Source organism: Sinohyriopsis cumingii, unplaced genomic scaffold, assembly GCF_028554795.1.
Source record: "Sinohyriopsis cumingii isolate HCF-2022 unplaced genomic scaffold, ASM2855479v2 utg000646l, whole genome shotgun sequence".
In the NCBI taxonomy this organism is placed as follows: Eukaryota; Metazoa; Mollusca; class Bivalvia; order Unionida; family Unionidae; genus Sinohyriopsis; species Sinohyriopsis cumingii.
The window spans coordinates 487,950-514,284 of record NW_028315921.1 but is presented as its reverse complement, the minus strand read 5'-3'; the positions used below and the strand labels follow the sequence as shown (position 1 = coordinate 514,284).

The 26,335-nt window shown below is 36.1% G+C and overlaps 4 non-coding genes across 4 annotated transcripts; all 4 read left to right on the top strand.

Moving 5' to 3' along the window:
* The first annotated feature begins 1,823 nt into the window (after positions 1-1,823).
* On the top strand, positions 1,824-1,905 carry Trnas-gcu (transfer RNA serine (anticodon GCU)). Its single transcript has one exon. It is a non-coding gene; the product is annotated as a tRNA-Ser (tRNA).
* A 7,608-nt stretch (positions 1,906-9,513) lies between these two features.
* On the top strand, positions 9,514-9,595 carry Trnas-gcu (transfer RNA serine (anticodon GCU)). The gene has a single exon. It is a non-coding gene; the product is annotated as a tRNA-Ser (tRNA).
* A 7,611-nt stretch (positions 9,596-17,206) lies between these two features.
* Positions 17,207-17,288, top strand: Trnas-gcu (transfer RNA serine (anticodon GCU)). Its single transcript has one exon. It is a non-coding gene; the product is annotated as a tRNA-Ser (tRNA).
* Positions 17,289-24,921: 7,633 nt separating this feature from the next.
* On the top strand, positions 24,922-25,003 carry Trnas-gcu (transfer RNA serine (anticodon GCU)). The gene has a single exon. It is a non-coding gene; the product is annotated as a tRNA-Ser (tRNA).
* The last annotated feature ends 1,332 nt before the right edge of the window (positions 25,004-26,335 follow it).

The window sequence follows — 26,335 nt, the reverse complement described above, 5'->3', positions numbered from 1 at the left end:
AATACAGAAAACTTACAATTGTATAATAGAAAGTATACCTTTAGAATGACACAAAAGAATCAAACCCCACCGTGACCAATTGAAGAAATACTATATATCCCAAAATTGATAGCAAATTGTATGACCTCTATTCATATACACCACAATTATTTTACAGGCTCATCTAAAGTTTAATTTTCGAGAACCAGCCTCCGTTTCCTTCCGGAGCAGGATATCAAGTTTGGAAACATGTAATCACTGGAAATGTGTAAATTTGCCTTTTAAGAGCACATATTGTATGGATTAACGAAAAATTGAAACAAAATAAATTCCATTTTTAATATGGCAATGTCATGTCAGAGGTCAAAACTTTTCGGCACTTTTGGGTGGGATCGCAGGGGTGGTTCAGTATGTATTTTTCACAGGGAGCGCAAAGAAGACCGCAAGCTGACTGTGGGATTTAGCAGCTAGTGAGGGCCAGGGAGACAAACACTCATTTTTGTCTGGGGGTGGGGAAGGGTGATGCCGGCGGTGGGGTGGGAAACACGGGGAGGCTTGTCCACCTGATCACTGTCGAACGTTCCAATGCTATATCATTACATGCCACATTGTTTTTCTTTTGCTTGTATCATGTCCTTGACAAATTGTTTTCTGTACCTTTAAATTCTCTACAATAATTGATACAGTGCCAAAGAAAAGAACTTAATATTTTACATGCATGTATCAACTTCTATATAGGATCTCAACAAAATACATGGCTTAAGGGTGAAAGTAATGTTACCTTGACCTTTTGTTCTATTTCACTTTAGCTGCATGTACATTTGACATTTTATTATTGCTAGAACGGTGTAGAAGGTCCAAATTAGCACCAAAAAAAGCCGTCATTGAAGCGTGAAAAGTAAATTACATTGACCCACATTTTATATATGAAATCAGATACATATTTACTGAATGTGCCTTTTATTTATATTTTTGTGCCTGAAGATAAATGATAATTTGATGTTATGAATTTAAAATTAAAAACAAAAAACAAAAACCAAATAAAAGTGATTAGCAGAGCGTGGTTTCGATCCACGGACCTCTGGGTTATGGGCCCAGCACGCTTCCACTGCGCCACTCTGCTGTTAGTTGTTATTGTTGTTGTTATAGGGTTTAACGCCATTTTTCAACACAAGATAGGCTATACATGGCGGCCAGTATTAATGGTGGAGGAAGAACCCGGGAAAACCCCGGAAAGAACCACCGACCCACGAGAAGCTACCGGCAAGCTTTCTCACATGTCCACACTGGCCGAGCCCGAGACTCGAACCCACGCAGACAGAGGTGAGATGGCAGTGATCCGTGACGGAGAGCGCTTTAGACCACTCGGCCACTCGGCTCTGCTGTTAGAAAACATTGATTTTTATAACTTTAAAAAAAATGGAACTGATATTCACTTATCTGATGTAATACTTACCGAAGAGATGAATACAACGAATGTTCGTACGAGTTTTTTCCCTTGCCTAACAATCCATTGATATGAACATGCTTGCTCACTAAGGGACCGACCATGTATTTGTTTCTGTTTATTGGGTGGGTAGGTGGGTAATGTTGAGTTTTCTCCCAGCCAGAAGAATTGTTTTAATTTACCTGAAGATATATATTTCTTCTTTTAAAGAATATCATGCACTAGGTTCTTTATGTGCACATCAGTTAGAGCTAGGATGGTTCGATGGTTAGAATTTTTTTCTGTCTGAAAAAGACATATATTGAATCGTGAATATCAGACAAAAGTTGTGTGTGGTTTAGGCCAGGTAGCTATAGATCACTCCCTACATAAATAGTGTACTCATCAAAATACACCGGACGAGGTGGCCGAGTGGTTAAGGCGATGGACTGCTAATCCATTGGGGTCTCCCCGCGTGGGTTCGAATCCCATCTTCGTCGATATACATTTTATCTGATGTGTAGAACTTTTAGTTATGACTACAAACCGTATTCATCAATATTGTAACGTCAGAAAGAAAACACGCCTAATGATGTCTCCATGATTTTTTTGGTGGTTTGTGTCTTGAATGGACTGACGTTTTGTGCATGTTTGTGACAGGTTTGTGTATTGACCTGTTCCGGCTGCATATTTATAATCGAGTTGTACTTTTTGTGCGTGTGGAACATTTTATCTCCCACAGGAGAAAAAAAAAAACAACAACATTTCTTGGCATTGAAATAAAGTCCCAGTAGTGCTAACATGCATGCGGGAAGTGTAGCCAAATATCAATGCCGCGAATCGGCCGATTAGCAGAAACATTTAGGGTTGCGAGCAAGGCAAAAGGGATCAAGTTAAGGTTTGGGAGGGTAAGGGGTGAGTTGTTTCCAAAATTCCAAAACGGCACCAAAGCACACGCGTATGTGTCTGTTTACTAGAAGTGTGTGTAATACCCATTAAAACGATGGTCAAATTTTAAGTAACAGGAGACTGTACGTTTGTATACTCGGATAGTCTTGGACAACAATCTACAATTGCGGTTAATGTTAAGAAGGTCAAAGAAACTGATGTTATCAGAAGTGTAGAAGAAATGACGGGGAAAATGTTCGTTTATGTAGCTGTCCTTTCACCTGTTCATACTTTAAGTACCTGTGTACCAAACTGATTAAAATCAGATCTCCGCTGTTACCAAATGAAGATCTGACAGCGATCGCTTAGAAGGCATATTCTGGTACCTATGCTATTACCATAATTGCTAATTTTATCAACCAGTCAGATGAGGTCTAATATCTTTGCGTTTTGAGAAAGAGCACCGTGGGTGAAAAGGATGAATGTGTATCGAACGATTTGATTCACTTTCAGATTTTTTGAAAGTTGCATTTCCATTGGCTAATTTAATGGTCACCTGAATGTCATTCTTCAGTGGTCGTCGTCACATCTTCACGTAGGACAGCGGAGATCTGATTTTATCAGATTGGTGTCTATGTTGACCGGGGTATAGATATTCCTCTTCATATTCTTTCTAATTTCTACTTATTTCTTCTTCTAAAAGGTACACAGGTACATAAAGTATGAACATGTGAACGTAATACCTTCCAGATGTATAGCGCACAAGCAATGGACTCTCTCCAGTTCACTTATATTCTGAGGGCTAGGGTTAAATTAAGTTTCACAATAATACAACGTTCATGGAATCGCGGTAGTTTCATGGAAAATATAATTTGTGAGCCGACTAATTCCATACCTGTGTACTCCAATATTAATAAAACCAATAACGTACTTGCAAGTTTATCTTTAACCTCTTTAAGTTTTGTATATAATCTGCTATACTTAGACACGTTAACACCAAAATGTCTACATAACTGCTGTTTCTGGAGCACTCTCAAAATCCAAGAACCATTTTCACTTGTTTCGTTTGTAGTCAGACGACTTTTCGGTGAACACAACGATCTTAGGTTTCTAGAAGTTATATCCAAATGCCGACTTTATGGAGTGCACGTTGCATATAAAACAGTATCTGATCCACTAATACCGTGTGCAACAATTGTGGAGACCAATACGAGTTATAGCACTACCTTGGTAGGTGGTTACAATAGCTGCAATTGATCAGCATAACAAACACATACGTATCGATGATATTGCTATTCGAGAGCTTCATAATTACAGTTGATAGCAATATTTACGATCTTTGGAGATCAAGAGAGAATGGTACTATGCGAACTATGGCAGTGCAGGATGGATTATATCTTAAATTCCTCCAAATTATATATTGGTATGCAAAATATTTTGTTATGCATGTACATCATTATGAGATCGATCCTAAAATAACTACATGCAACGAAGAAATTAGGCACTTACTTAAATTAGATAATGTTTGTAATGATGAATAGGTATGTAGAGTGAAATCTATTATTATTGAGGGAAAGAGTAAAATATTTTAGTGAACAACTCACTTAGTGGATAATGCAAAATATAAAAGTAAGAATTCTCGCTCCTATACAGTACGAAGAGAAAGAAAGAAAGTTTCCAAGAATTGTATAGATGTCAAGACAAAATGATTCTATTTTCTGTAAAATTTACCGCTAAAGATTCATTTGATATCAATACATAGGAAGAACTCGAACAACAATGAAGTGACTAAGAAATAAGATTGTTTTGAGGTGTTATACCGAGATTTTAATCCAGTTTGGTGATTGAAAGTGACGCAAATAGCAAATACTTTATAAAAAAATCCTGAAAAATATCAACAAAAGCGAAATGTTATTAATGAATCCATTGATGACTTTGGCTCACTTGTTTCAAATGAAAATCAAATATTAAAATACATTTATAAGTTTTATTGTATTTTGTAATTATCGAGCACAGATGATGAGAGTTGTAAAGAATCAGTTTTAATCTTGGTAAATTCATCCGTACCTGCTGATGATACGTATTTGAGTAGGGTCATACAAGGGTTGATAAAATACATGCAGCTATAAATATAATGTCTAAAATTAGATATTTTGGTCTGGTTAAATCGATAAAGTAGTTGTATTTTACAACGTTTTAAATTATGAATATGATAACCTGTTAGAGATTTTTTCTTCTTCAGATCGTTAACAAGGAATCAATTACGTCATGGACAGTGAGATTTGATACAATATCATTTTTTACAACACCAAGAGCGACTAAAGAAGCTGGAAATATTGGCGACCTATGAGACTATTTAATGTAGATGATACTATTTTGACGAGGGTTATGGCTCATGGTTTGAAATGGGTATTACCCAAAATTATGCCTCTAATTCAGACATGCTCTATAGTTTGAAGGGATATTGCTGATACAACATTCACTGTAGGAGATGTCATTGCTATGACCTAGAGGGACAACATCGAGGGATATACCTTAAAAATTGATAAAAGCAACGTTTTTGACAGAGTCAAAAGTTTGTCTCATTCACATAAATTTTGGATTTGGTCAAATTTTTATTCAGCCGATATTAAAGACAGTGTTAAATGCAGTGTGCATCTAACACCATTCTTTCCGATTAAAACTTCTCTCTGATAAGGCCGTTCTCTATCGGTAATGCTATATATAATACCAGTTGAACGTTAAGGGTGATACTAGAGTGGCAAATGTATTTTTTCTAGTGAGTAAATGTTTCCAAAACAAAATACCCTACTCCAAAAGGAAACAGCGGCTGGTTTACGGAAAATCAAGCTACTTAAAAGCGAGTAAAACATTTGTGCTATACATGAACAGAAGTCATACAATTTAGTATCACCTCTGTGTAATAAGTTTTAATTTTAGACAAAGTGTTATTCTAACTGAGCTCCAGCACTAGTTCCCAAAATTAAGATAACGTGATCACAATGTTGAAATTGGAGCTGTCTGCAGAATTCAACAGAGACTGCCTGATGAATTAAATAAAAGTTCCGTTTGTTTTCTTTATTCCCTTTTGAACCAGATCCTTTACAATATAAACCAAGTACAATAAATGATTGATTAATAGATTCTTTCTTTGCTAATGTCATGGTTGTACCATCGGCATGTTGAAAGACTTTACTTGTACTGCTAGACAATAGAAATAGAGCAACATTGACATAATAATTTATAATTATAGCGAGCCCTAAATGTTCCGCTTCAAATAAATATAGTATAGTTAGTATAGGGCAACTTTGGAGGACTGAATGTTTAATTGAAAAGGCTTTCATTAAATGCATTTAACACTGTTTCTAATTTCAATATAAAATATTTGTATCCATTAAATAAAACTGTCACCAAACCCGAATTGTCGTAAAAGAGATACCAGTATGAATGGTTGACTCTGTTAAAAGCTTTTTCTTGATCAGTTTCATCACCTCTTTCTTCACCATCTGCACCCTGTATTACTTCATCAACCTCGTGTTCATCATCTTCTACAACTTGAATCCCCAATCTATCTTCCTTTGTGGCAACGTCAGCAAGTCGGTAATTAATTTCTTCAATTTAATCATTTAGCATGTAACATCTTTAGGCAGTTGTATTTCTTAAGTCATATTTCCCACATGAACACAAATAAAGAAAATTTCCACAATTGTCAGAGCTTGGCCTTTTGTACTTCCTAGGAACATGACGCTGTTTCCAACACTTGTGGCACACGAAATCTGTGCAATCTGTCATCATGCGACCCGGGTCAAGACAAAAAGAGCGCACCTTTACTTGATTATCATGCAATAACTTAACGAACTAATGGTCACTTACAGTTTGATGCTTCCGACTGTAGGGCTAAGATTTTATCTCTTTTGGAAAACTGTATTTTACATAATATTACAAATCTATGTTCTTAACCTAAGTACTAGAAAAGATGTAAAACCAGCAAGTATTGTAAAATGTAACAAATAATTTCTCTAGAATACGAAATAAAACATGAAATAACAAATAATAAATATTTAAAAAATAACAAACAATCAAAATTAAATATCCAAAACAAAAATGCGTCACGTCTGTCACACGATTTCTAGGGTAGTATCTATCCTGAATGGGAGATAGGAATTCCACTCCGTATTCTCTTATCTTGATACCTATCTCTTCGTCGGAAACGTGTGCAGGTAGGCTAGGTATTTACACAATAACAGTGTCAGAATATGAGGAAGTACAGTCATAGTTATCACTGCCAATTCCACTTTAGATTATACTCTTTATTTGGCAACGTAACCTCATACAAATTTGAAACTTTCGGCACAACTACATAGAAAGACATTTTGTTATTTCGTTGACTGATTGGATCGTGAAAGTTGTTATGTCCTAAGCATAGGTAGGGCGTATTTCTAAAGCTAGTCACATGATCACATCTATTCATTCCGCGCTGACGTAGATTTCTTGTGACCAGAGATTCATACTCCAAAACTCTCTTCAGTCAGTTTGTCTTTCGATGTCAATGCGTCTCACAAATAACTGAATGTCCAATTTGCCGTAATTATAGACAGGGTAGCTTGAATCGAACAACACATTGCAGATAGCTCTCGATCGGATTATGCAAAGTCACATATTGTTTCATTGAGAAAGACACATTTCCTTGTTTAAAATAATCCGATATCGAGTAGTAGAAAATAATTGATACATCTTATTTATGACAATGATATATGGGCGTGTTTGGGATTTAAGGCAGTCATAAAGTCTAGTACACCCCGGTAAAACATTTTATGGAAACAACAACACTAACCTCTTAGCTGCATTAGTTGACTACCTAATCAATTGTTTATAATGAACGTTCTAGTTCCATTAGTTGCCTCCCTTGGTTCGACAAAAGAAAAACGATTGACCCCCTCCTGCAACAATTGAATAAATGGCGAATCCGAAAGGAGGATTGCGTTTTACTAAGGAGCATATATCAGATGGGACTTTCACAACCAAATGTGCCATTCTTCTTAATTTATTATTATTATTATTATTATTATTATTATTATTATTATTATACTCTTGATAACTGTTTATCTACTGTTCTAAATATGAAGTTGAAAGGGACTTATTTTTCATGTCCTTAAATAAGCAGCACTTAAATGTCCTCCATATGTTTCACAGACAAATGTTTTTGTGCATGGGAACAAATTTGATATAATGTCAACATGAATATCGATGTTTCTGGCTGTATTTGAACAACCTCTCTTTTTAAATTCTGATAATTCATGTGGTTGTAAAATATTCATGTTCACATAACTTATAAAGGCAGGAATTGTTTGTGTTTAGGACGTTGTTTGTGAATCAAATCCTGAGATCAAAGCGAAAAATACAGAAAACTTACAATTGTATAATAGAAAGTATACCTTTAGAATGACACAAAAGAATCAAACCCCACCGTGACCAATTGAAGAAATACTATATATCCCAAAATTGATAGCAAATTGTATGACCTCTATTCATATACACCACAATTATTTTACAGGCTCATCTAAAGTTTAATTTTCGAGAACCAGCCTCCGTTTCCTTCCGGAGCAGGATATCAAGTTTGGAAACATGTAATCACTGGAAATGTGTAAATTTGCCTTTTAAGAGCACATATTGTATGGATTAACGAAAAATTGAAACAAAATAAATTCCATTTTTAATATGGCAATGTCATGTCAGAGGTCAAAACTTTTCGGCACTTTTGGGTGGGATCGCAGGGGTGGTTCAGTATGTATTTTTCACAGGGAGCGCAAAGAAGACCGCAAGCTGACTGTGGGATTTAGCAGCTAGTGAGGGCCAGGGAGACAAACACTCATTTTTGTCTGGGGGTGGGGAAGGGTGATGCCGGCGGTGGGGTGGGAAACACGGGGAGGCTTGTCCACCTGATCACTGTCGAACGTTCCAATGCTATATCATTACATGCCACATTGTTTTTCTTTGCTTGTATCATGTCCTTGACAAATTGTTTTCTGCACCTTTAAATTCTCTTCAATAATTGATACAGTGCCAAACAAAAGAACTTAATATTTTACATGCATGTGTCAACTTCTATATAGGATCTCAACAAAATACATGGCTTAAGGGTGAAAGTAATGTTACCTTGACCTTTTGTTCTATTTCACTTTAGCTGCATGTACATTTGACATTTTATTATTGCTAGAACGGTGTAGAAGGTCCAAATTAGCACCAAAAAAAGCCGTCATTGAAGCGTGAAAAGTAAATTACATTGACCCACATTTTATATATGAAATCAGATACATATTTACTGAATGTGCCTTTTATTTATATTTTTGTGCCTGAAGATAAATGATAATTTGATGTTATGAATTTAAAATTAAAAACAAAAAACAAAAACCAAATAAAAGTGATTAGCAGAGCGTGGTTTCGATCCACGGACCTCTGGGTTATGGGCCCAGCACGCTTCCACTGCGCCACTCTGCTGTTAGTTGTTATTGTTGTTGTTATAGGGTTTAACGCCATTTTTCAACACAAGATAGGCTATACATGGCGGCCAGTATTAATGGTGGAGGAAGAACCCGGGAAAACCCCGGAAAGAACCACCGACCCACGAGAAGCTACCGGCAAGCTTTCTCACATGTCCACACTGGCCGAGCCCGAGACTCGAACCCACGCAGACAGAGGTGAGATGGCAGTGATCCGTGACGGAGAGCGCTTTAGACCACTCGGCCACTCGGCTCTGCTGTTAGAAAACATTGATTTTTATAACTTTAAAAAAAAATGGAACTGATATTCACTTATCTGATGTAATACTTACCGAAGAGATGAATACAACGAATGTTCGTACGAGTTTTTTCCCTTGCCTAACAATCCATTGATATGAACATGCTTGCTCACTAAGGGACCGACCATGTATTTGTTTCTGTTTATTGGGTGGGTAGGTGGGTAATGTTGAGTTTTCTCCCAGCCAGGAGAATTGTTTTAATTTACCTGAAGATATATATTTCTTCTTTTAAAGAATATCATGCACTAGGTTCTTTATGTGCACATCAGTTAGAGCTAGGATGGTTCGATGGTTAGAATTTTTTTCTGTCTGAAAAAGACATATATTGAATCGTGAATATCAGACAAAAGTTGTGTGTGGTTTAGGCCAGGTAGCTATAGATCACTCCCTACATAAATAGTGTACTCATCAAAATACACCGGACGAGGTGGCCGAGTGGTTAAGGCGATGGACTGCTAATCCATTGGGGTCTCCCCGCGTGGGTTCGAATCCCATCTTCGTCGATATACATTTTATCTGATGTGTAGAACTTTTAGTTATGACTACAAACCGTATTCATCAATATTGTAACGTCAGAAAGAAAACACGCCTAATGATGTCTCCATGATTTTTTTGGTGGTTTGTGTCTTGAATGGACTGACGTTTTGTGCATGTTTGTGACAGGTTTGTGTATTGACCTGTTCCGGCTGCATATTTATAATCGAGTTGTACTTTTTGTGCGTGTGGAACATTTTATCTCCCACAGGAGAAAAAAAAAAACAACAACATTTCTTGGCATTGAAATAAAGTCCCAGTAGTGCTAACATGCATGCGGGAAGTGTAGCCAAATATCAATGCCGCGAATCGGCCGATTAGCAGAAACATTTAGGGTTGCGAGCAAGGCAAAAGGGATCAAGTTAAGGTTTGGGAGGGTAAGGGGTGAGTTGTTTCCAAAATTCCAAAACGGCACCAAAGCACACGCGTATGTGTCTGTTTACTAGAAGTGTGTGTAATACCCATTAAAACGATGGTCAAATTTTAAGTAACAGGAGACTGTACGTTTGTATACTCGGATAGTCTTGGACAACAATCTACAATTGCGGTTAATGTTAAGAAGGTCAAAGAAACTGATGTTATCAGAAGTGTAGAAGAAATGACGGGGAAAATGTTCGTTTATGTAGCTGTCCTTTCACCTGTTCATACTTTAAGTACCTGTGTACCAAACTGATTAAAATCAGATCTCCGCTGTTACCAAATGAAGATCTGACAGCGATCGCTTAGAAGGCATATTCTGGTACCTATGCTATTACCATAATTGCTAATTTTATCAACCAGTCAGATGAGGTCTAATATCTTTGCGTTTTGAGAAAGAGCACCGTGGGTGAAAAGGATGAATGTGTATCGAACGATTTGATTCACTTTCAGATTTTTTGAAAGTTGCATTTCCATTGGCTAATTTAATGGTCACCTGAATGTCATTCTTCAGTGGTCGTCGTCACATCTTCACGTAGGACAGCGGAGATCTGATTTTATCAGATTGGTGTCTATGTTGACCGGGGTATAGATATTCCTCTTCATATTCTTTCTAATTTCTACTTATTTCTTCTTCTAAAAGGTACACAGGTACATAAAGTATGAACATGTGAACGTAATACCTTCCAGATGTATAGCGCACAAGCAATGGACTCTCTCCAGTTCACTTATATTCTGAGGGCTAGGGTTAAATTAAGTTTCACAATAATACAACGTTCATGGAATCGCGGTAGTTTCATGGAAAATATAATTTGTGAGCCGACTAATTCCATACCTGTGTACTCCAATATTAATAAAACCAATAACGTACTTGCAAGTTTATCTTTAACCTCTTTAAGTTTTGTATATAATCTGCTATACTTAGACACGTTAACACCAAAATGTCTACATAACTGCTGTTTCTGGAGCACTCTCAAAATCCAAGAACCATTTTCACTTGTTTCGTTTGTAGTCAGACGACTTTTCGGTGAACACAACGATCTTAGGTTTCTAGAAGTTATATCCAAATGCCGACTTTATGGAGTGCACGTTGCATATAAAACAGTATCTGATCCACTAATACCGTGTGCAACAATTGTGGAGACCAATACGAGTTATAGCACTACCTTGGTAGGTGGTTACAATAGCTGCAATTGATCAGCATAACAAACACATACGTATCGATGATATTGCTATTCGAGAGCTTCATAATTACAGTTGATAGCAATATTTACGATCTTTGGAGATCAAGAGAGAATGGTACTATGCGAACTATGGCAGTGCAGGATGGATTATATCTTAAAATTCCTCCAAATTATATATTGGTATGCAAAATATTTTGTTATGCATGTACATCATTATGAGATCGATCCTAAAATAACTACATGCAACGAAGAAATTAGGCACTTACTTAAATTAGATAATGTTTGTAATGATGAATAGGTATGTAGAGTGAAATCTATTATTATTGAGGGAAAGAGTAAAATATTTTAGTGAACAACTCACTTAGTGGATAATGCAAAATATAAAAGTAAGAATTCTCGCTCCTATACAGTACGAAGAGAAAGAAAGAAAGTTTCCAAGAATTGTATAGATGTCAAGACAAAATGATTCTATTTTCTGTAAAATTTACCGCTAAAGATTCATTTGATATCAATACATAGGAAGAACTCGAACAACAATGAAGTGACTAAGAAATAAAATTGTTTTGAGGTGTTATACCGAGATTTTAATCCAGTTTGGTGATTGAAAGTGACGCAAATAGCAAATACTTTATAAAAAAATCCTGAAAAATATCAACAAAAGCGAAATGTTATTAATGAATCCATTGATGACTTTGGCTCACTTGTTTCAAATGAAAATCAAATATTAAAATACATTTATAAGTTTTATTGTATTTTGTAATTATCGAGCACAGATGATGAGAGTTGTAAAGAATCAGTTTTAATCTTGGTAAATTCATCCATACCTGCTGATGATACGTATTTGAGTAGGGTCATACAAGGGTTGATAAAATACATGCAGCTATAAATATAATGTCTAAAATTAGATATTTTGGTCTGGTTAAATCGATAAAGTATTTGTATTTTACAACGTTTTAAATTATGAATATGATAACCTGTTAGAGATTTTTTCTTCTTCAGATCGTTAACAAGGAATCAATTACGTCATGGACAGTGAGATTTGATACAATATCATTTTTTACAACACCAAGAGCGACTAAAGAAGCTGGAAATATTGGCGACCTATGAGACTATTTAATGTAGATGATACTATTTTGACGAGGGTTATGGCTCATGGTTTGAAATGGGTATTACCCAAAATTATGCCTCTAATTCAGACATGCTCTATAGTTTGAAGGGATATTGCTGATACAACATTCACTGTAGGAGATGTCATTGCTATGACCTAGAGGGACAACATCGAGGGATATACCTTAAAAATTGATAAAAGCAACGTTTTTGACAGAGTCAAAAGTTTGTCTCATTCACATAAATTTTGGATTTGGTCAAATTTTTATTCAGCCGATATTAAAGACAGTGTTAAATGCAGTGTGCATCTAACACCATTCTTTCCGATTAAAACTTCTCTCTGATAAGGCCGTTCTCTATCGGTAATGCTATATATAATACCAGTTGAACGTTAAGGGTGATACTAGAGTGGCAAATGTATTTTTTCTAGTGAGTAAATGTTTCCAAAACAAAATACCCTACTCCAAAAGGAAACAGCGGCTGGTTTACGGAAAATCAAGCTACTTAAAAGCGAGTAAAACATTTGTGCTATACATGAACAGAAGTCATACAATTTAGTATCACCTCTGTGTAATAAGTTTTAATTTTAGACAAAGTGTTATTCTAACTGAGCTCCAGCACTAGTTCCCAAAATTAAGATAACGTGATCACAATGTTGAAATTGGAGCTGTCTGCAGAATTCAACAGAGACTGCCTGATGAATTAAATAAAAGTTCCGTTTGTTTTCTTTATTCCCTTTTGAACCAGATCCTTTACAATATAAACCAAGTACAATAAATGATTGATTAATAGATTCTTTCTTTGCTAATGTCATGGTTGTACCATCGGCATGTTGAAAGACTTTACTTGTACTGCTAGACAATAGAAATAGAGCAACATTGACATAATAATTTATAATTATAGCGAGCCCTAAATGTTCCGCTTCAAATAAATATAGTATAGTTAGTATAGGGCAACTTTGGAGGACTGAATGTTTAATTGAAAAGGCTTTCATTAAATGCATTTAACACTGTTTCTAATTTCAATATAAAATATTTGTATCCATTAAATAAAACTGTCACCAAACCCGAATTGTCGTAAAAGAGATACCAGTATGAATGGTTGACTCTGTGAAAAGCTTTTTCTTGATCAGTTTCATCACCTCTTTCTTCACCATCTGCACCCTGTATTACTTCATCAACCTCGTGTTCATCATCTTCTACAACTTGAATCCCCAATCTATCTTCCTTTGTGGCAACGTTAGCAATTCGGTAATTAATTTCTTCAATTTAATCATTTAGCATGTAACATCTTTAGGCAGTTGTATTTCTTAAGTCATATTTCCCACATGAACACAAATAAAGAAAATTTCCACAATTGTCAGAGCTTTGCCTTTTGTACTTCCTAGGAACATGACGCTGTTTCCAACACTTGTGGCACACGAAATCTGTGCAATCTGTCATCATGCGACCCGGGTCAAGACAAAAAGAGCGCACCTTTACTTGATTATCATGCAATAACTTAACGAACTAACGGTCACTTACAGTTTGATGCTTCCGACTGTAGGGCTAAGATTTTATCTCTTTTGGAAAACTGTATTTTACATAATATTACAAATCTATGTTCTTAACCTAAGTAATAGAAAAGATGTAAAACCAGCAAGTATTGTAAAATGTAACAAATAATTTCTCTAGAATACGAAATAAAACATGAAATAACAAATAATAAATATTTAAAAAATAACAAACAATCAAAATTAAATATCCAAAACAAAAATGCGTCACGTCTGTCACACGATTTCTAGGGTAGTATCTATCCTGAATGGGAGATAGGAATTCCACTCCGTATTCTCTTATCTTGATACCTATCTCTTCGTCGGAAACGTGTGCAGGTAGGCTAGGTATTTACACAATAACAGTGTCAGAATATGAGGAAGTACAGTCATAGTTATCACTGCCAATTCCACTTTAGATTATACTCTTTATTTGGCAACGTAACCTCATACAAATTTGAAACTTTCGGCACAACTACATAGAAAGACATTTTGTTATTTCGTTGACTGATTGGATCGTGAAAGTTGTTATGTCCTAAGCATAGGTAGGGCGTATTTCTAAAGCTAGTCACATGATCACATCTATTCATTCCGCGCTGACGTAGATTTCTTGTGACCAGAGATTCATACTCCAAAACTCTCTTCAGTCAGTTTGTCTTTCGATGTCAATGCGTCTCACAAATAACTGAATGTCCAATTTGCCGTAATTATAGACAGGGTAGCTTGAATCGAACAACACATTGCAGATAGCTCTCGATCGGATTATGCAAAGTCACATATTGTTTCATTGAGAAAGACACATTTCCTTGTTTAAAATAATCCGATATCTAGTAGTAGAAAATAATTGATACATCTTATTTATGACAATGATATATGGGCGTGTTTGGGATTTAAGGCAGTCATAAAGTCTAGTACACCCCGGTAAAACATTTTATGGAAACAACAACACTAACCTCTTAGCTGCATTAGTTGACTACCTAATCAATTGTTTATAATGAACGTTCTAGTTCCATTAGTTGCCTCCCTTGGTTCGACAAAAGAAAAACGATTGACCCCCTCCTGCAACAATTGATAAATGGCGAATCCGAAAGGAGGATTGCGTTTTACTAAGGAGCATATATCAGATGGGACTTTCACAACCAAATGTGCCATTCTTCTTAATTTATTATTATTATTATTATTATTATTATTATTATTATTATTATTATACTCTTGATAACTGTTTATCTACTGTTCTAAATATGAAGTTGAAAGGGACTTATTTTTCATGTCCTTAAATAAGCAGCACTTAAATGTCCTCCATATGTTTCACAGACAAATGTTTTTGTGCATGGGAACAAATTTGATATAATGTCAACATGAATATCGATGTTTCTGGCTGTATTTGAACAACCTCTCTTTTTAAATTCTGATAATTCATGTGGTTGTAAAATATTCATGTTCACATAACTTATAAAGGCAGGAATTGTTTGTGTTTAGGACGTTGTTTGTGAATCAAATCCTGAGATCAAAGCGAAAAATACAGAAAACTTACAATTGTATAATAGAAAGTATACCTTTAGAATGACACAAAAGAATCAAACCCCACCGTGACCAATTGAAGAAATACTATATATCCCAAAATTGATAGCAAATTGTATGACCTCTATTCATATACACCACAATTATTTTACAGGCTCATCTAAAGTTTAATTTTCGAGAACCAGCCTCCGTTTCCTTCCGGAGCAGGATATCAAGTTTGGAAACATGTAATCACTGGAAATGTGTAAATTTGCCTTTTAAGAGCACATATTGTATGGATTAACGAAAAATTGAAACAAAATAAATTCCATTTTTAATATGGCAATGTCATGTCAGAGGTCAAAACTTTTCGGCACTTTTGGGTGGGATCGCAGGGGTGGTTCAGTATGTATTTTTCACAGGGAGCGCAAAGAAGACCGCAAGCTGACTGTGGGATTTAGCAGCTAGTGAGGGCCAGGGAGACAAACACTCATTTTTGTCTGGGGGTGGGGAAGGGTGATGCCGGCGGTGGGGTGGGAAACACGGGGAGGCTTGTCCACCTGATCACTGTCGAACGTTCCAATGCTATATCATTACATGCCACATTGTTTTTCTTTGCTTGTATCATGTCCTTGACAAATTGTTTTCTGCACCTTTAAATTCTCTTCAATAATTGATACAGTGCCAAAGAAAAGAACTTAATATTTTACATGCATGTGTCAACTTCTATATAGGATCTCAACAAAATACATGGCTTAAGGGTGAAAGTAATGTTACCTTGACCTTTTGTTCTATTTCACTTTAGCTGCATGTACATTTGACATTTTATTATTGCTAGAACGGTGTAGAAGGTCCAAATTAGCACCAAAAAAAGCCGTCATTGAAGCGTGAAAAGTAAATTACATTGACCCACATTTTATATATGAAATCAGATACATATTTACTGAATGTGCCTTTTATTTATATTTTTGTGCCTGAAGATAAATGATAATTTGATGTTATGAATTTAAAATTAAAAACAAAAAACAAAAACCAAATAAAAGTGATTAGCAGAGCGTGGTTTCGATCCACGGACCTCTGGGTTATGGGCCCAGCACGCTTCCACTGCGCCACTCTGCTGTTAGTTGTTATTGTTGTTGTTATAGGGTTTAACGCCATTTTTCAACACAAGATAGGCTATACATGGCGGCCAGTATTAATGGTGGAGGAAGAACCCGGGAAAACCCCGGAAAGAACCACCGACCCACGAGAAGCTACCGGCAAGCTTTCTCACATGTCCACACTGGCCGAGCCCGAGACTCGAACCCACGCAGACAGAGGTGAGATGGCAGTGATCCGTGACGGAGAGCGCTTTAGACCACTCGGCCACTCGGCTCTGCTGTTAGAAAACATTGATTTTTATAACTTTAAAAAAAAATGGAACTGATATTCACTTATCTGATGTAATACTTACCGAAGAGATGAATACAACGAATGTTCGTACGAGTTTTTTCCCTTGCCTAACAATCCATTGATATGAACATGCTTGCTCACTAAGGGACCGACCATGTATTTGTTTCTGTTTATTGGGTGGGTAGGTGGGTAATGTTGAGTTTTCTCCCAGCCAGGAGAATTGTTTTAATTTACCTGAAGATATATATTTCTTCTTTTAAAGAATATCATGCACTAGGTTCTTTATGTGCACATCAGTTAGAGCTAGGATGGTTCGATGGTTAGAATTTTTTTCTGTCTGAAAAAGACATATATTGAATCGTGAATATCAGACAAAAGTTGTGTGTGGTTTAGGCCAGGTAGCTATAGATCACTCCCTACATAAATAGTGTACTCATCAAAATACACCGGACGAGGTGGCCGAGTGGTTAAGGCGATGGACTGCTAATCCATTGGGGTCTCCCCGCGTGGGTTCGAATCCCATCTTCGTCGATATACATTTTATCTGATGTGTAGAACTTTTAGTTATGACTACAAACCGTATTCATCAATATTGTAATGTGATATCGTCACGTCAGAAAGAAAACACGCCTAATGATGTCTCCATGATTTTTTTTGGTGGTTTGTGTCTTGAATGGACTGACGTTTTGTGCATGTTTGTGACAGGTTTGTGTATTGACCTGTTCCGGCTGCATATTTATAATCGAGTTGTACTTTTTGTGCGTGTGGAACATTTTATCTCCCACAGGAGAAAAAAAAAAACACCAACATTTCTTGGCATTGAAATAAAGTCCCAGTAGTGCTAACATGCATGCGGGAAGTGTAGCCAAATATCAATGCCGCGAATCGGCCGATTAGCAGAAACATTTAGGGTTGCGAGCAAGGCAAAAGGGATCAAGTTAAGGTTTGGGAGGGTAAGGGGTGAGTTGTTTCCAAAATTCCAAAACGGCACCAAAGCACACGCGTATGTGTCTGTTTACTAGAAGTGTGTGTAATACCCATTAAAACGATGGTCAAATTTTAAGTAACAGGAGACTGTACGTTTGTATACTCGGATAGTCTTGGACAACAATCTACAATTGCGGTTAATGTTAAGAAGGTCAAAGAAACTGATGTTATCAGAAGTGTAGAAGAAATGACGGGGAAAATGTTCGTTTATGTAGCTGTCCTTTCACCTGTTCATACTTTAAGTACCTGTGTACCAAACTGATTAAAATCAGATCTCCGCTGTTACCAAATGAAGATCTGACAGCGATCGCTTAGAAGGCATATTCTGGTACCTATGGTATTACCATAATTGCTAATTTTATCAACCAGTCAGATGAGGTCTAATATCTTTGCGTTTTGAGAAAGAGCACCGTGGATGAAAAGGATGAATGTGTATCGAACGATTTGATTCACTTTCAGATTTTTTGAAAGTTGCATTTCCATTGGCTAATTTAATGGTCACCTGAATGTCATTCTTCAGTGGTCGTCGTCACATCTTCACGTAGGACAGCGGAGATCTGATTTTATCAGATTGGTGTCTATGTTGACCGGGGTATAGATATTCCTCTTCATATTCTTTCTAATTTCTACTTATTTCTTCTTCTAAAAGGTACACAGGTACATAAAGTATGAACATGTGAACGTAATACCTTCCAGATGTATAGCGCACAAGCAATGGACTCTCTCCAGTTCACTTATATTCTGAGGGCTAGGGTTAAATTAAGTTTCACAATAATACAACGTTCATGGAATCGCGGTAGTTTCATGGAAAATATAATTTGTGAGCCGACTAATTCCATACCTGTGTACTCCAATATTAATAAAACCAATAACGTACTTGCAAGTTTATCTTTAACCTCTTTAAGTTTTGTATATAATCTGCTATACTTAGACACGTTAACACCAAAATGTCTACATAACTGCTGTTTCTGGAGCACTCTCAAAATCCAAGAACCATTTTCACTTGTTTCGTTTGTAGTCAGACGACTTTTCGGTGAACACAACGATCTTAGGTTTCTAGAAGTTATATCCAAAGGCCGACTTTATGGAGTGCACGTTGCATATAAAACAGTATCTGATCCACTAATACCGTGTGCAACAATTGTGGAGACCAATACGAGTTATAGCACTACCTTGGTAGGTGGTTACAATAGCTGCAATTGATCAGCATAACAAACACATACGTATCGATGATATTGCTATTCGAGAGTTTCATAATTACAGTTGATAGCAATATTTACGATCTTTGGAGATCAAGAGAGAATGGTACTATGCGAACTATGGCAGTGCAGGATGGATTATATCTTAAATTCCTCCAAATTATATATTGGTATGCAAAATATTTTGTTATGCATGTACATCATTATGAGATCGATCCTAAAATAACTACATGCAACGAAGAAATTAGGCACTTACTTAAATTAGATAATGTTTGTAATGATGAATAGGTATGTAGAGTGAAATCTATTATTATTGAGGGAAAGAGTAAAATATTTTAGTGAACAACTCACTTAGTGGATAATGCAAAATATAAAAGTAAGAATTCTCGCTCCTATACAGTACGAAGAGAAAGAAAGAAAGTTTCCAAGAATTGTATAGATGTCAAGACAAAATGATTCTATTTTCTGTAAAATTTACCGCTAAAGATTCATTTGATATCAATACATAGGAAGAACTCGAACAACAATGAAGTGACTAAGAAATAAGATTGTTTTGAGGTGTTATACCGAGATTTTAATCCAGTTTGGTGATTGAAAGTGACGCAAATAGCAAATACTTTATAAAAAAATCCTGAAAAATATCAACAAAAGCGAAATGTTATTAATGAATCCATTGATGACTTTGGCTCACTTGTTTCAAATGAAAATCAAATATTAAAATACATTTATAAGTTTTATTGTATTTTGTAATTATCGAGCACAGATGATGAGAGTTGTAAAGAATCAGTTTTAATCTTGGTAAATTCATCCGTACCTGCTGATGATACGTATTTGAGTAGGGTCATACAAGGGTTGATAAAATACATGCAGCTATAAATATAATATCTAAAATTAGATATTTTGGTCTGGTTAAATCGATAAAGTAGTTGTATTTTACAACGTTTTAAATTATGAATATGATAACCTGTTAGAGATTTTTTCTTCTTCAGATCGTTAACAAGGAATCAATTACGTCATGGACAGTGAGATTTGATACAATATCATTTTTTACAACACCAAGAGCGACTAAAGAAGCTGGAAATATTGGCGACCTATGAGACTATTTAATGTAGATGATACTATTTTGACGAGGGTTATGGCTCATGGTTTGAAATGGGTATTACCCAAAATTATGCCTCTAATTCAGACATGCTCTATAGTTTGAAGGGATATTGCTGATACAACATTCACTGTAGGAGATGTCATTGCTATGACCTAGAGGGACAACATCGAGGGATATACCTTAAAAATTGATAAAAGCAACGTTTTTGACAGAGTCAAAAGTTTGTCTCATTCACATAAATTTTGGATTTGGTCAAATTTTTATTCAGCCGATATTAAAGACAGTGTTAAATGCAGTGTGCATCTAACACCATTCTTTCCGATTAAAACTTCTCTCTGATAAGGCTGTTCTCTATCGGTAATGCTATATATAATACCAGTTGAACGTTAAGGGTGATACTAGAGTGGCAAATGTATTTTTTCTAGTGAGTAAATGTTTCCAAAACAAAATACCCTACTCCAAAAGGAAACAGCGGCTGGTTTACGGACAATCAAGCTACTTAAAAGCGAGTAAAACATTTGTGCTATACATGAACAGAAGTCATACAATTTAGTATCACCTCTGTGTAATAAGTTTTAATTTTAGACAAAGTGTTATTCTAACTGAGCTCCAGCACTAGTTCCCAAAATTAAGATAACGTGATCACAATGTTGAAATTGGAGCTGTCTGCAGAATTCAACAGAGACTGCCTGATGAATTAAATAAAAGTTCCGTTTGTTTTCTTTATTCCCTTTTGAACCAGATCCTTTACAATATAAACCAAGTACAATAAATGATTGATTAATAGATTCTTTCTTTGCTAATGTCATGGTTGTACCATCGGCATGTTGAAAGACTTTACTTGTACTGCTAGACAATAGAAATAGAGCAACATTGACATAATAATTTATAATTATAGCGAGCCCTAAATGTTCCGCTTCAAATAAATATAGTATAGTTAGTATAGGGCAACTTTGGAGGACTGAATGTTTAATTGAAAAGGCTTTCATTAAATGCATTTAACACTGTTTCTAATTTCAATATAAAATATTTGTATCCATTAAATAAAACTGTCACCAAACCCGAATTGTCGTAAAAGAGATACCAGTATGAATGGTTGACTCTGTGAAAAGCTTTTTCTTGATCAGTTTCATCACCTCTTTCTTCACCATCTGCACCCTGTATTACTTCATCAACCTCGTGTTCATCATCTTCTACAACTTGAATCCCCAATCTATCTTCCTTTGTGGCAACGTTAGCAATTCGGTAATTAATTTCTTCAATTTAATCATTTAGCATGTAACATCTTTAGGCAGTTGTATTTCTTAAGTCATATTTCCCACATGAACACAAATAAAGAAAATTTCCACAATTGTCAGAGCTTTGCCTTTTGTACTTCCTAGGAACATGACGCTGTTTCCAACACTTGTGGCACACGAAATCTGTGCAATCTGTCATCATGCGACCCGGGTCAAGACAAAAAGAGTGCACCTTTACTTGATTATCATGCAATAACTTAACGAACTAATGGTCACTTACAGTTTGATGCTTCCGACTGTAGGCTTAGATTTTATCTCTTTTGGAAAACTGTATTTTACATACTATTACAAATCTATGTTCTTAACCTAAGTACTAGAAAAGATGTAAAACCAGCAAGTATTGTAAAATGTAACAAATAATTTCTCTAGAATACGAAATGAAACATGAAATAACAAATAATAAATATTTAAAAAATAACAAACAATCAAAATTAAATATCCAAAACAAAAATGCGTCACGTCTGTCACACGATTTCTAGGGTAGTATCTATCCTGAATGGGAGATAGGAATTCCACTCCGTATTCTCTTATCTTGATACCTATCTCTTCGTCGAAAACGTGTGCAGGTAGGCGAGGTATTTACACAATAATAGTGTCAGAATATGAGGAAGTACAGTCATAGTTATCACTGCCAATTCCACTTTAGATTATACTCTTTATTTGGCAACGTAACCTCATACAAATTTGAAACTTTCGGCACAACTACATAGAAAGACATTTTGTTTTTTCGTTGACTGATTGGATCGTGAAAGTTGTTATGTCCTAAGCATAGGTAGGGCGTATTTCTAAAGCTGGTCACATGATCACATCTATTCATTCCGCGCTGACGTAGATTTCTTGTGACCAGAGATTCATACTCCAAAACTCTCTTCAGTCAGTTTGTCTTTCGATGTCAATGCGTCTCACAAATAACTGAATGTCCAATTTGCCGTAATTATACACAGGGTAGCTTGAATCGAACAACACATTGCAGATAGCTCTCGATCGGATTATGCAAAGTCACATATTGTTTCATTGAGAAAGACACATTTCCTTGTTTAAAATAATCCGATATCGAGTAGTAGAAAATAATTGATACATCTTATTTATGACAATGATATATGGGCGTGTTTGGGATTTAAGGCAGTCATAAAGTCTAGTACACCCCCGGTAAAACATTTTATGGAAACAACAACACTAACCTCTTAGCTGCATTAGTTGACTACCTAATCAATTGTTTATAATGAACGTTCTAGTTCCATTAGTTGCCTCCCTTGGTTCGACAAAAGAAAAACGATTGACCCCCTCCTGCAACAATTGAATAAATGGCGAATCCGAAAGGAGGATTGCGTTTTACTAAGGAGCATATATCAGATGGGACTTTCACAACCAAATGTGCCATTCTTCTTAATTTATTATTATTATTATTATTATTATTATTATTATTATTATTATTATTATTATACTCTTGATAACTGTTTATCTACTGTTCTAAATATGAAGTTGAAAGGGACTTATTTTTCATGTCCTTAAATAAGCAGCACTTAAATGTCCTCCATATGTTTCACAGACAAATGTTTTTGTGCATGGGAACAAATTTGATATAATGTCAACATGAATATCGATGTTTCTGGCTGTATTTGAACAACCTCTCATTTTAAATTCTGATAATTCATGTGGTTGTAAAATATTCATGTTCACATAACTTATAAAGGCAGGAATTGTTTGTGTTTAGGACGTTGTTTGTGAATCAAATCCTGAGATCAAAGCGAAAAATACAGAAAACTTACAATTGTATAATAGAAAGTATACCTTTAGAATGACACAAAAGAATCAAACCCCACCGTGACCAATTGAAGAAATACTATATATCCCAAAATTGATAGCAAATTGTATGACCTCTATTCATATACACCACAATTATTTTACAGGCTCATCTAAAGTTTAATTTTCGAGAACCAGCCTCCGTTTCCTTCCGGAGCAGGATATCAAGTTTGGAAACATGTAATCACTGGAAATGTGTAAATTTGCCTTTTAAGAGCACATATTGTATGGATTAACGAAAAATTGAAACAAAATAAATTCCATTTTTAATATGGCAATGTCATGTCAGAGGTCAAAACTTTTCGGCACTTTTGGGTGGGATCGCAGGGGTGGTTCAGTATGTATTTTTCACAGGGAGCGCAAAGAAGACCGCAAGCTGACTGTGGGATTTAGCAGCTAGTGAGGGCCAGGGAGACAAACACTCATTTTTGTCTGGGGGTGGGGAAGGGTGATGCCGGCGGTGGGGTGGGAAACACGGGGAGGCTTGTCCACCTGATCACTGTCGAACGTTCCAATGCTATATCATTACATGCCACATTGTTTTTCTTTTGCTTGTATCATGTCCTTGACAAATTGTTTTCTGTACCTTTAAATTCTCTACAATAATTGATACAGTGCCAAAGAAAAGAACTTAATATTTTACATGCATGTATCAACTTCTATATAGGATCTCAACAAAATACATGGCTTAAGGGTGAAAGTAATGTTACCTTGACCTTTTGTTCTATTTCACTTTAGCTGCATGTACATTTGACATTTTATTATTGCTAGAACGGTGTAGAAGGTCCAAATTAGCACCAAAAAAAGCCGTCATTGAAGCGTGAAAAGTAAATTACATTGACCCACATTTTATATATGAAATCAGATACATATTTACTGAATGTGCCTTTTATTTATGTTTTTGTGCCTGAAGATAAATGATAATTTGATGTTATGAATTTAAAATTAAAAACAAAAAAACAAAAACCAAATAAAAGTGATTAGCAGAGCGTGGTTTCGATCCACGGACCTCTGGGTTATGGGCCCAGCACGCTTCCACTGCGCCACTCTGCTGTTAGTTGTTATTGTTGTTGTTATAGGGTTTAACGCCATTTTTCAACACAAGATAGGCTATACATGGCGGCCAGTATTAATGGTGGAGGAAGAACCCGGGAAAACCCCGGAAAGAACCACCGACCCACGAGAAGCTACCGGCAAGCTTTCTCACATGTCCACACTGGCCGAGCCCGAGACTCGAACCCACGCAGACAGAGGTGAGATGGCAGTGATCCGTGACGGAGAGCGCTTTAGACCACTCGGCCACTCGGCTCTGCTGTTAGAAAACATTGATTTTTATAACTTTAAAAAAAAATGGAACTGATATTCACTTATCTGATGTAATACTTACCGAAGAGATGAATACAACGAATGTTCGTACGAGTTTTTTCCCTTGCCTAACAATCCATTGATATGAACATGCTTGCTCACTAAGGGACCGACCATGTATTTGTTTCTGTTTATTGGGTGGGTAGGTGGGTAATGTTGAGTTTTCTCCCAGCCAGGAGAATTGTTTTAATTTACCTGAAGATATATATTTCTTCTTTTAAAGAATATCATGCACTAGGTTCTTTATGTGCACATCAGTTAGAGCTAGGATGGTTCGATGGTTAGAATTTTTTTCTGTCTGAAAAAGACATATATTGAATCGTGAATATCAGACAAAAGTTGTGTGTGGTTTAGGCCAGGTAGCTATAGATCACTCCCTACATAAATAGTGTACTCATCAAAATACACCGGACGAGGTGGCCGAGTGGTTAAGGCGATGGACTGCTAATCCATTGGGGTCTCCCCGCGTGGGTTCGAATCCCATCTTCGTCGATATACATTTTATCTGATGTGTAGAACTTTTAGTTATGACTACAAACCGTATTCATCAATATTGTAATGTGATATCGTCACGTCAGAAAGAAAACACGCCTAATGATGTCTCCATGATTTTGTTTGGTGGTTTGTGTCTTGAATGGACTGACGTTTTGTGCATGTTTGTGACAGGTTTGTGTATTGACCTGTTCCGGCTGCATATTTATAATCGAGTTGTACTTTTTGTGCGTGTGGAACATTTTATCTCCCACAGGAGAAAAAAAAAAACACCAACATTTCTTGGCATTGAAATAAAGTCCCAGTAGTGCTAACATGCATGCGTTAAGTGTAGCCAAATATCAATGCCGCGAATCGGCCGATTAGCAGAAACATTTAGGGTTGCGAGCAAGGCAAAAGGGATCAAGTTAAGGTTTGGGAGGGTAAGGGGTGAGTTGTTTCCAAAATTCCAAAACGGCACCAAAGCACACGCGTATGTGTCTGTTTACTAGAAGTGTGTGTAATACCCATTAAAACGATGGTCAAATTTTAAGTAACAGGAGACTGTACGTTTGTATACTCGGATAGTCTTGGACAACAATCTACAATTGCGGTTAATGTTAAGAAGGTCAAAGAAACTGATGTTATCAGAAGTGTAGAAGAAATGACGGGGAAAATGTTCGTTTATGTAGCTGTCCTTTCACCTGTTCATACTTTAAGTACCTGTGTACTAATCTGATTAAAATCAGATCTCCACTGTTACCAAATGAAGATCTGACAGCGATCGCTTAGAAGGCATATTCTGGTACCTATGCTATTACCATAATTGCTAATTTTATCAACCAGTCAGATGAGGTCTAATATCTTTGCGTTTTGAGAAAGAGCACCGTGGGTGAAAAGGATGAATGTGTATCGAACGATTTGATTCACTTTCAGATTTTTTGAAAGTTGCATTTCCATTGGCTAATTTAATGGTCACCTGAATGTCATTCTTCAGTGGTCGTCGTCACATCTTCACGTAGGACAGCGGAGATCTGATTTTATCAGATTGGTGTCTATGTTGACCGGGGTATAGATATTCCTCTTCATATTCTTTCTAATTTCTACTTATTTCTTCTTCTAAAAGGTACACAGGTACATAAAGTATGAACATGTGAACGTAATACCTTCCAGATGTATAGCGCACAAGCAATGGACTCTCTCCAGTTCACTTATATTCTGAGGGCTAGGGTTAAATTAAGTTTCACAATAATACAACGTTCATGGAATCGCGGTAGTTTCATGGAAAATATAATTTGTGAGCCGACTAATTCCATACCTGTGTACTCCAATATTAATAAAACCAATAACGTA